Here is a 10521-nt window from a genome sequence, read left to right as displayed (position 1 = left end):
GTATTCTGCAAAAATTGAAATGGACCATTTTGACCAATATCAAAACATTTTGGTTATTTTTTTTTCATTTCTTTTAATGAAACGAAATGTCATCGAAATTGACATAGTCCCACTTGAAAGTTTGGTTGCAATTATACAGTATTTTCCAGTGGAAATTGTTCTGTTGGAAAATTTTTGACCAGCTCTAATTATGACTGGGTGCTTATCATTATTTGGCCTGGATGGGTGCACTTCTTCAGGATCAGACACGATGAATTTACAGCACACTTTATAGGCTTTGACTGAGTTGTTGACGTGACACATGCCTTAAATTAGCAACTAGGACCTTGTCAAGAACATAACTATCTGGAAATGATCCTTTGTTCTGAGTATCTTGAGGGATCTCTTCTGATACTAGTGATCTGGATTGATCTCTAGACAGAGTGGGGGGAAATTCCAGACTATAAATATATACTGCAGTTGGCAATACTTCTAGCACACATAGTCAAGAGTGTTTATTTCTCCTTCCTGGTAAAAGGACGTCAGTGTTGTTATTATTATTAGGTCCTCGCAGGTTAAGTGGTCTAGTGCAGCAGTTCTCAAACTGTGGGTTGGGACCCCAAAGTGGGTCACAACTCCATTTTAATGGGTTTGCCAGGGCTGGCTTAGACTTGCTGGGGCCCAGGTCCAAAGCCTGGGCCCCATCACCCCGGGCCAAAGCCAAAGCCTGAGTCCCACTGCACCAAGCAGCGTGGCTCAAGTTACAGGCCCCCTGCCTGGGGCTGAAACCCTTGGGCTTCGACTTTGGCTCCCCTGCCCAGGCCAGTGGGGCTTGGACTTTGACACGCCCCCTCCCCCCGCACCTCACCCAGGGTGGCAGAGCTTGGGCAGGCTCAGGCTTTGGTTCCCCCTCCTGGGGCAGCGTCATAATTTTTCTTGTCAGAAGGGGGTCGCGGTGCAATGAGGTTTGAGAACCCCTGATCTAATGTGTGGTCCATGCTAATTTGGTGCTATGTTCATGACCAACGCTTGTTTATTCGTATAAATAAAGCAGTGGCCATAGCCTTCTGATGACAGGTATGGCTCTGAGTTAATGATGAAGCGGGACAGGGAGGGTGTGGGATATGCCAGTGTTAATGAAGATTTATTCAATAGAGACATTGGATCAGATCTACTGGGTGAATTCTTAGATTTCATTAGTTAAAGACATAGAGCAGTCTGTCTGATTAAAGAGAGAAAAAGCAGTGGGGAGCTCACATAAATTACTACCGCTCAATTAGGTGCAGACAATTTAGTGAGTGTTTATTACTAGTAGAAAGGAAGATTTTCCAATTAGATTAAAAGGTTTTGAAAACAACAGTTATAGTGCACAGTGATTTAGACCCATTGCTAGAATAATACATTGTGAGAAGTAGCATTGATTAAAAGCAAACTGATAAGTTATTTGCACTGCCTCATTGTTTATCAATGGAGCTCCTGCTGCCTAGGTACAATTTACCTCACAAGATCAATGTGTGGACTTGGCTAATTTTCTCCTTGGCCTGAAGATTTATATGAATGTAAAGGGCAGCTAAATCACTGCTGAAAATACCAACATGATTTATTTGGGGTAATCATCAAGGAAGTGAAGCTGCATAAATCATCAGGAATGTATCTTTGCCATGCTGGGCCTTTCAGGCTCGCATCCCTGCTGCAAAGCTGGGTTTAAAAAAAAAAAAAAGGATTTTAATCAGAAAAGAACTTGATTCCAGTGACATCCCATAAGCTCATTGTGCAAACTGAAAAAGGCATTAAAACAAAAGTGGAAATATATTGAGTGCTCAGAAAGTGGTCAATCAGTATTTCTGACAACTGATTGAAGGTACTCAGTGTATAGTTTGGTATAAGCCCATGATTCATGAATCCCTATGTCCTATGGTGCAGAGTGTGACTTCCAGCCGTGCTGAGGGAGCTGGAATTCAGGTCTGCTTTGCCAAAGGTTTTTTGGATATGGGCTATGAGAGGTAGGGGGTCATTCTCCACGACTGTGAATGACTGATTATTTCCCACGTTGAATTGGGGGCAGGGGGAGAGGGAGAAAGAAAAGAAAATGAATGATATCTAAATTCCTCATTGTCCTACTGTGCCCTTCAGAACACATGCAGGCTTGCAGCTGCTTCTAATCCCCGTCTCCCAGAATTGTTTAGAAGACTAGGAAAACTAAGGGGGACCAAAAAAAAAAAATCTGACCTAAAATGTTCATTTTAATCCAGATACATAGAGTTCTAAGTTTAAACCTTTCTTCCTTTGTTTTGTTTTTGTGTGTGAAGAGGACTCAAATGAATCCAAATGTCATTGCATTGATACCTCTTCCTCTCTGTATTCTCCTCCCTATTGTATTAGCATATGCAGGATTTTGCCTTTGTTAACACATTTGCCCTAGCACTGGATTCAATTCAATAACTATTGAAGATGATGGCAAAAGGCCCATTGTCTGCCACGGGAACAGAATTGGGCCCTCTCCTTTTGGTTTTAATGCTCAGTCCTTCTCTCTCTTACACAGACACACACACACACACACACACACACACACACACCAAGAACAGTAAGTGCAATTGTCTTCTATAGAATCATAAAAACTAGAGCCGGAAAGGAACTATTATTATTATTTATATACACATGTGAAAGTTACTAGTGACCCCCCCTTAACAGAGCAGCCTTTATGTCAACCGGGCCATAAGGGGGAAGCAGACACTTCAAGTACACAGTAGCCTGAACTTTTCAACTGTCTTCCCTTCAAGGCCTTACGGTAGTTGGAGCTGGTCCCAAGCCGGTTTTCACTGACCAGATAGCAAAAGCACGGGTCTGACAACCACCAATCAAGTGTTAACACTGCAAGGACCTTTGTCTGAATGTGTATAAAGGATCTGTAAAATGTGTGTAAGACAGAGTTTTTGTACTAAGGTGCAAAGCTCTCCTTTCTTCTGCAGAATAAAGCAACTCCTCCTTATCCCTGTCTGGCTGTTATTGGCTCTCAGCTAGGTGGACCCGATATTTCGGTAACAGTTTCTGGCGACCCAGATGGGACTATCCTAGCTCGGACATTGGACTCCGGACGGCTGCGGCGAATTGAGAACGGCGCCAACAGGGTGTTTCGCCCCTTTTCTCTGCTTCACCGCAGCCCCTGGGGTTCGTGCTCCGATAAGGTGAGTCCTAATAGGATAAGGAGACACTATCTGGTTCTGGTCTGGTTAACCGGTTAATGAATTTCTGTCTTATACATTTGGGCGTTAGGTGTGTGGACGGAACTGAGCCTCTCATTCGTAATTCCTCAGAGTAGAAGCCATCGCGTGCGATGAAGCTCTGAGGTCGAATTGGGATCCTTCTGTCCCGTCCCCTGTAGCGGTCAGTATTAGTAGAAATTCCTGTAATAGGATCCTATTAGGCCATAATTCCCTCTGTTCTCTGTGTAATTCTCTGTTAGAGTGTCAGCAGGCAAGTAGGTGGGTCTCTAGTAATTAGGCCATAATTCCCTCTGTTCTCTGTGTAATTCTCTGTTAAAGTGTCAGCAGGCAGATGAGTGGGTCTCTGGTAAAACCCTCTGAGGATAGCCCTTTAGATTATATGTTAAGTAAATAGTCTTTACCTAGTGTTTAAAAAGAAATAGTTACAACTTGTGTAGAAATTAATGTGGCTAGTGTTGTAAAAATTGAATTGTAGATAAGATGTGCATTTTCCCCAGAACATGTGCAGTGTATATTGTAGCAGAAGTAAAAGAAATGCAAACCTACCAATATAGGTTGTGTTGTCTTTTTCAGATCACTGGGTGTTTGAAAGCAGGAGTTAGAAGTAAAAGGCAATCAAAAGTCTAAAAAAGTTAATTGTAACTTCTTAAGTAAAAATCTTTAAGCTGTAGATAGCTTTAGATCTGAAAGCAAGCCAGAAAGCATCTGTATTAATGCAATTTTCTAACTAATAAGGTAGAAGCCACTGAAACCTGGGCTGCCTATGAAACAAATACAAGGAAATATGGAGTAATTCCTCTGTTTTGTCTAAAATCAACACGACTATGTGTATATAAAAAAAATATTTTAAGCAATAACTGACTGCCCAGAAGGGGTAGACCTCTGTTCTTTTGTCTTTCAGATCATCAGAGAAAACGGATGCCAGCTGAATAGCATTCAACGTACCATGCATTCGCTGGCACAATAGGAATTATTTTTATGTTCTATGGCCAAAATTGTTGTTAAAATTTGCATACCAACAGTCTTTGGAAGTAAGGACATGAAAAGTTAACCCACTCCCCATATTGCCCATGGGATCCTTCTGGCTACCTCAGATTTCTAGCCAGAGGGCTGGGGAGGGAGGAAAGCTATTAGACACCAGAGGTTGTACCGAGTGGACTCCTCAAAGGTGGGTGTGCTTGTCCTGGTTTGTTGCTCCAAAGCTCTGTAATAAAGTTATTTTACTGAAAGAGTGTACATAGCATACATTGAGTAATAAGACTAATGTACTGTATAATGGCAATTGTGTATGTGTTCATTTTTGAGAGAAGGTGTATGAGTGAAGAGTGGAAGTTTCCTTTGTAAGTTAAAAAAAGCCAAAAAAAAAAGCAAAAAAAAAAACAGAACGAGTTAACTGGAAAAAAAATAGCCAGCAAGCTCAGTCCAAAGATAAGATGCTGGCCCATCCAAGGACACTGCCCACAGCTAAGACTTGGCTAATAGCCAAGAAAAGGGGGGGCTGAATGTGCCCAAGCAACTATGAGATCTGCAAAACACTGCCAGGCATTAATGAAATGTGTTAAGTTTCTTTTCTCACAGATAAAAGAAGTGCTACCCAAAGACCCTAGCAGCCCTGCCATTGATTGAAACAAGGAGACTGAGTCTATGTAAAGTTCATCAACGAAAGACTGCTTTGGCTCCCCACTGGAAAGGCCCTTTCCAAGTGCTGTTAACCACTAACACCGCTGTGAAGTGCCAAGGACTACCTGCCTGGACCCATGCTTCTCACTGTAAAAAGACCCCTCCACCTCAGGAGGACTCTTCGACTGATAAGCCTATTTCTCCTTCTAGCTCTGCTGTGCCTTCTAAACAGCAAAAAAAAAAAAAAAAGACAAGGTGAAGTGCTAGTAACCTCTCCCTTGTCCACTGACAGACCTACTGTGCCTCTGGATTTTTCTAGAAGAAGCAAAACCATTACAAAGTAATGTGCTAGTAACCTCTCCCCTGTATAATGCTAAATCACACTGTTTCAAAAAAAAAAAAAAAAAAACACTTGCTTCATTGGAACCACCAAAGTCCAGGGATTCCTGACTACAAAAAACATTAAAAACTGACCCTAGTAAAAAAACAAAGAATTATACACTGGCAGGAAGAAACTTGTAAGACCCATGCTTAAGAATGTGGTATAGTACTACACCAAAAAAAAATGTATTAAAATATCAATAAACTGTAATTAACACTACACTAGGGACTGTTAAATTTTCATTACCCTTATTCAGTTTCCAGATCACCACTACATACCCAAATTGCTCACAGGGGGCTGCCATTAGATTAGCACAACAGAGGGTTTGAGTTATTTCCTCTAGAAAGAAAAGTGACTTGACTGGATCCCTATGGGATGGGGCCAAAAGTGCAGCAGCAGTTTAAAATATTTTTAAGAACCAAAAACATAATAAAAAATTAAGGCACAGCTAACCCAGGTACAGGCTGGAATTGGTGAGTTACATGTTATCTCCGCCCTTAGTTCTATGACCCAGAAGTTGCTGACAGAGATAGTATTAAATATCACTGAGGCTGGGAAGGCATTGCAGTAAGATCTAGCATGTTCAAAAATTCAGAATTTCCTGAATGACCAGCTAATGGCCATTCGGAATGATCTAGAGCATCAAGCTTGGCCCACTGCCCTTACAAACACATCAGGAGTACCATCTGATCTGTGGCCATAAAGACATACTTGGAGACTTTCTGAGTGGAAGTGCAGACATTCTCAGTGCTCCTTCCAAGCATATGGACCGGTTGGGGGGGGTGTGGGCTCCCACATACCGAATCCTGCCGGGTCCATAAAAAAAATGCATGTAAAATTAAGTAATTCACCAAAACATCTGAAAAATTAGATCTCCTGGTATGCCCAATCGATTTTTAGTCAGTGCTCCTAGAATTACATCTGACATTTAAATAAAGTTAAAAAGTCAATAGACATTTTAGTCATTAAAACCCCCACAGCTTCAGTGTATCCGTAAACTGAAGCCAGGAGAAGTTGTTACTCTTCATGACTACGTTTGCTAAAAAAGTAAAAGACAAAGAACTACCCTGACAGGACACTTATTTTTTCAAGCTAATAATAGCTGTGTTTATGTTAATGACACCATATCGCAAGACATACATTTTAATCTCACTACCACTGCAGGCAACCATATCATTTACTGGCCTGCAGATAAAGTTTTTCAAGTAGCCCTTAAGTTCCAGATACCCTTTAATTGGACTAGTTTAGTATCTGATAGATTTCAGAATTTGTTTTCACTGTTACCAAAAATTCAGAAAATCTCTGAAGTACAAAGGCAAATTCACATGCTTCAAAATATATATCAAGTTAAAAAGTATGCCTTTCATACTGTTAATAAAGTATCTATTTTATGTACTAAGTATAATGTATTGTGCTTTATAACTAAAGCTGTACAACAACCCCAGTATAGTATTGCTATGGGAATGTTATTGCTTGTATTGTTATTAGTTATCTTAAAATTATGTTATTGTTGTAAAAAACGTAATAATAGTAATACCTTTCATGTCCATGCTCATCATGCATTGTCATTACATCCAATCAAAACCCTTTAAGTTAAAGCATCTAAAGTAAAATCTGAATTCCAAAACTTAATGCAAATAAAAATTTAAAAATGTTTGTTATACTAGTATACAAAAAAAAAAGTTATAAAAGCAAAAAAAAAACTAACAAAAAAGAAATGCAATGCATGACAGTTCGTTAGCAAAAGTTAAGCTAACTGTAACCCTAATAATGCGAGATTTGTAGAAGCAAAAAATGTGTAAGGCAAGTAAAAAAAAACTGTGTAAAAAGTTGTTGCGACCTTGTGTAAATAATATAAAATGTAGACTAAGAGTCTACATTAGTAAGCAAAACAAGATATCAGAATGACCTATGTATAAACAGAATGCTGCTGTTGTTTTCCATGCTGTATCTCTTGATCACACCTTTAGTTTTGAGGACCTCCTTCCAGACCTTGGGTCATGGTTTACGGGGCTCTTTCAAACAATTGTTAAATGAATTCTTTTCTTTCTATGTGTTATTTAGACAATAATACAATGTGCCAAATGCCTGTGTAATGCTATGATCAAAAGCTCTGCTGTCCATAAGAAAACCCAGTATCTGTCCCTCCAGCTTGATCGCAAATTGCGTAACGGGCCTGACAAATTTAAAGTTTGTCAGGCCCGAAGGGAAGACTGTGAAAGTTACTAGTGACCCCCCCTTAACAGAGCAGCCTTTATGTCAACCGGGCCATAAGGGGGAAGCAGACACTTCAAGTACACAGTAGCCTGAACTTTTCAACTGTCTTCCCTTCAAGGCCTTACGGTAGTTGGAGCTGGTCCCAAGCCGGTTTTCACTGACCAGATAGCAAAAGCACGGGTCTGACAACCACCAATCAAGTGTTAACACTGCAAGGACCTTTGTCTGAATGTGTATAAAAAATCTGTAAAATGTGTGTAAGACAAAGTTTTTGTACTAAGGTGCAAAGCTCTCCTTTCTTCTGCAGAATAAAGCAACTCCTCCTTATCCCTGTCTGGCTGTTATTGGCTCTCAGCTAGGTGGACCCGATATTTCGGTAACACACACCTCTACCTCGATATAACGCTGTCCTCGGAAGCCAAAAAATCTGACCGTGTTATAGGTGGAACAGCGTTATATTGAACTTGCTTTGATCCACCGGAGTGCACAGCCCTCTCCACCACCACCCCGAGCACTGCTTTACCGCGTTATATCTGAATTTGTGTTATATCGGGTCATGTTATATCGAGGTAGCAGTGTATTATGTCAGCGTGTGATGGATGCTCTCCAAGCACACAGGGATACACAGATCCTGCCCTCAAGAGCTTGCTGGGCCACTTCTACAGAAAGGAAAAGGAGCAGATTTGTGTAAACATGTGAGCACATTTTTTCCTGTACAAATACCCATTTGCTTGCACGAGATACTATTTTCATGCACACAGCTTGAAGGGACATGCTGTAGCTCACAATTGCTGTGACTACAAATGGGTCTCAGTATTTTTAAAATGAGGCTCATTAGAAGCAACATTGTGTCACACGAACTACTTACACGAATAATAGTCCTATTGACTTCAGTGTAAGCACTCACCAGCACACTTAAGATGTATACGACATAGCCCTAAATCATCTGGTCTTCCCCTTGTCCCATGCAGAATTATTCTAGTCTATATTATAATTCTGAGTGCTTTGTCCTGTACAGTTAAGCAATGGGGCTTTCCCTTGGGCATCTTTTACACATTTTATGAGATGTCACTGCCCTAATCATAAATACGTTTCACCAAAGCAACCAGCAATAATTTCACATCAGAATAAGGCACATTCGAATCCCATCCAGCCACCCCATCTGGTCTTTTCACCTGATTTGAATAGCTCCTGGTTAGTAACACTGGTCTACAATTTTTGAGAAGTCGTGTGCTTCAGAGATAAAATGTGCTATTTATTATGTATTTTGATGTGCTGAATTCAAATATGACAATTAAAACAACTGATTGGCTACTGTTTCTAAGATATTTAAGTTTTTACATTTTATGTCTATTTATATTGTGTAGATAGTAGAGTTTTAATCATAAATTGTAAACCTAGGTCTTTTCATGTGTTTATGGTTGCTTTACATGATAATATTTCACCTGTCCTGTTTATGTAACACTTTAAAAATCAGCAAAAGGGTTATATAAAAAAAATGTATTATGAAACAAAAGGCAAAAAACTATTATGTACATAGTTTAGTCCTATTCAGTGTCTGCTCGGCGCTTCTTGGCTTGTCTCTTGTATTCATTAAATGGAGCATCTCTTGTCACTGTCCAGCAATAGACTGCAAGCATTGATGGGCTCCATTTGCCCTAATAGCGTTCCTCCATTGTTGCAATGTCCTGGTGAAATCACTCATCGTGCTCGTCGCTCACTGCTCCGCAGTTTGGTGGAAAAAAATCTAGATGAGAGTGCAAAAAATGTATCGTTAGTGACATGTTGCGACCAAGGCTTTTGTATGCCTTGAGGAGGTTTTCCACCAACAACCTGTAGTTGTCTGCCTTGTTGTTTCTGAGAAAATGTATTGCCACTAACTGGAAGGCTTTCCATGCCGTCTTTTCCTTGCCACGCAGTGCATGGTCAAATGCATCATCTCAAAGAAGTTCATGAATCTGAGGACCAACAAAGACACCTTCCTTTATCTTAGCTTCTCTTAACCTTGGAAATTTTCCACGGAGGTACTTGAAAGCTACTTGTGTTTTGTCAATGACCTTGACAAAGTTCTTCATCAGACCCAGCTTGATGTGTAAGGGTGGTAACAAAATCTTCCTTGATTCAACAAGTGGTGGATGCTGAACACTTTTCCTGCCAGGCTCCAATGACTGTCGGCGTGGCCAATCTTTCTTGATGTAGTGGGAATCTCTTGCATGACTATCCCATTCGCAGAGAAAACAGCAGTACTTTGTGTATCCAGTCTGCAGACCAAGCAAGAGAGCAACAACCTTCAAATCGCCACAAAGCTGCCACTGATGTTGGTCATAGTTTATGCACCTCAAAAGTTGTTTCATGTTGTCATAGGTTTCCTTCATATGGACTGCATGACCAACTGGAATTGATGGCAAAACGTTGACATTATGCAGTAAAACAGCTTTAAGACTCGTCTTCGATGAATCAAAGAACAGTCTTCACTCATCTGGATCGTGAACGATGTTGAGGGCTGCCATCGATGTTGTTGCAGGCTACAAGATCACCTTCCATGAAGAAGAATGGGACAAGATCCTTTTGACAGTCACGGAACATGAAAACCCTAACATCACCTGCCAGGAGATTCCACTGCTGTAGTCTGGAGCCCAATGGCTCTGCCTTACTCTTGGGTAGTTCCAAATCCCTGACAAGGTCATTCAATTCACCTTGTGTTATGAGGTTTAGTTCAGAGGAGGAGGATGGGAGAAAATGTGGATCCTGTGACATTGATGGTTCAGGACCAGAAGTTTCATCCTCTTCCTCTTCCTCGTCTGACTCAAGTGAGAATGATTCTGGTGCATCAGGAACCGGCAGTCCTTCTCCGTGGGGTACTGGGCGTATAGCTGATGGAATGTTTGGATAATGCACAGTCCACTTTTTCTTCTTTGACACACCTTTCCCAACTGGAGGCACCATGCAGAAGTAACAATTGCTGGTATGATCTGTTGGCTCTCTCCAAATCATTGGCACTGCAAAAGGCATAGATTTCCTTTTCCTGTTCAACCACTGGCGAAGATTTGTTGCACAAGTGTTGCAGCATATGTGTGGGGCTCACCTCTTGTCCTGATC

General features: G+C 40.9%; 1 long non-coding RNA gene across 1 annotated transcript; it reads left to right on the top strand.

The window, feature by feature from the left end:
* Positions 1 to 3864: 3864 nt before the first annotated feature.
* On the top strand, positions 3865 to 5257 carry LOC135983549 (uncharacterized). The gene is made up of 2 exons (XR_010601228.1): positions 3865 to 4371; positions 4782 to 5257. It is a non-coding gene; the product is annotated as an uncharacterized LOC135983549 (long non-coding RNA).
* The last annotated feature ends 5264 nt before the right edge of the window (positions 5258 to 10521 follow it).

Source organism: Chrysemys picta, chromosome 5 (genome assembly GCF_011386835.1).
Source record: "Chrysemys picta bellii isolate R12L10 chromosome 5, ASM1138683v2, whole genome shotgun sequence".
In the NCBI taxonomy this organism is placed as follows: Eukaryota; Metazoa; Chordata; order Testudines; family Emydidae; genus Chrysemys; species Chrysemys picta.
This window is presented reverse-complemented; position numbering and strand designations above follow the sequence as displayed.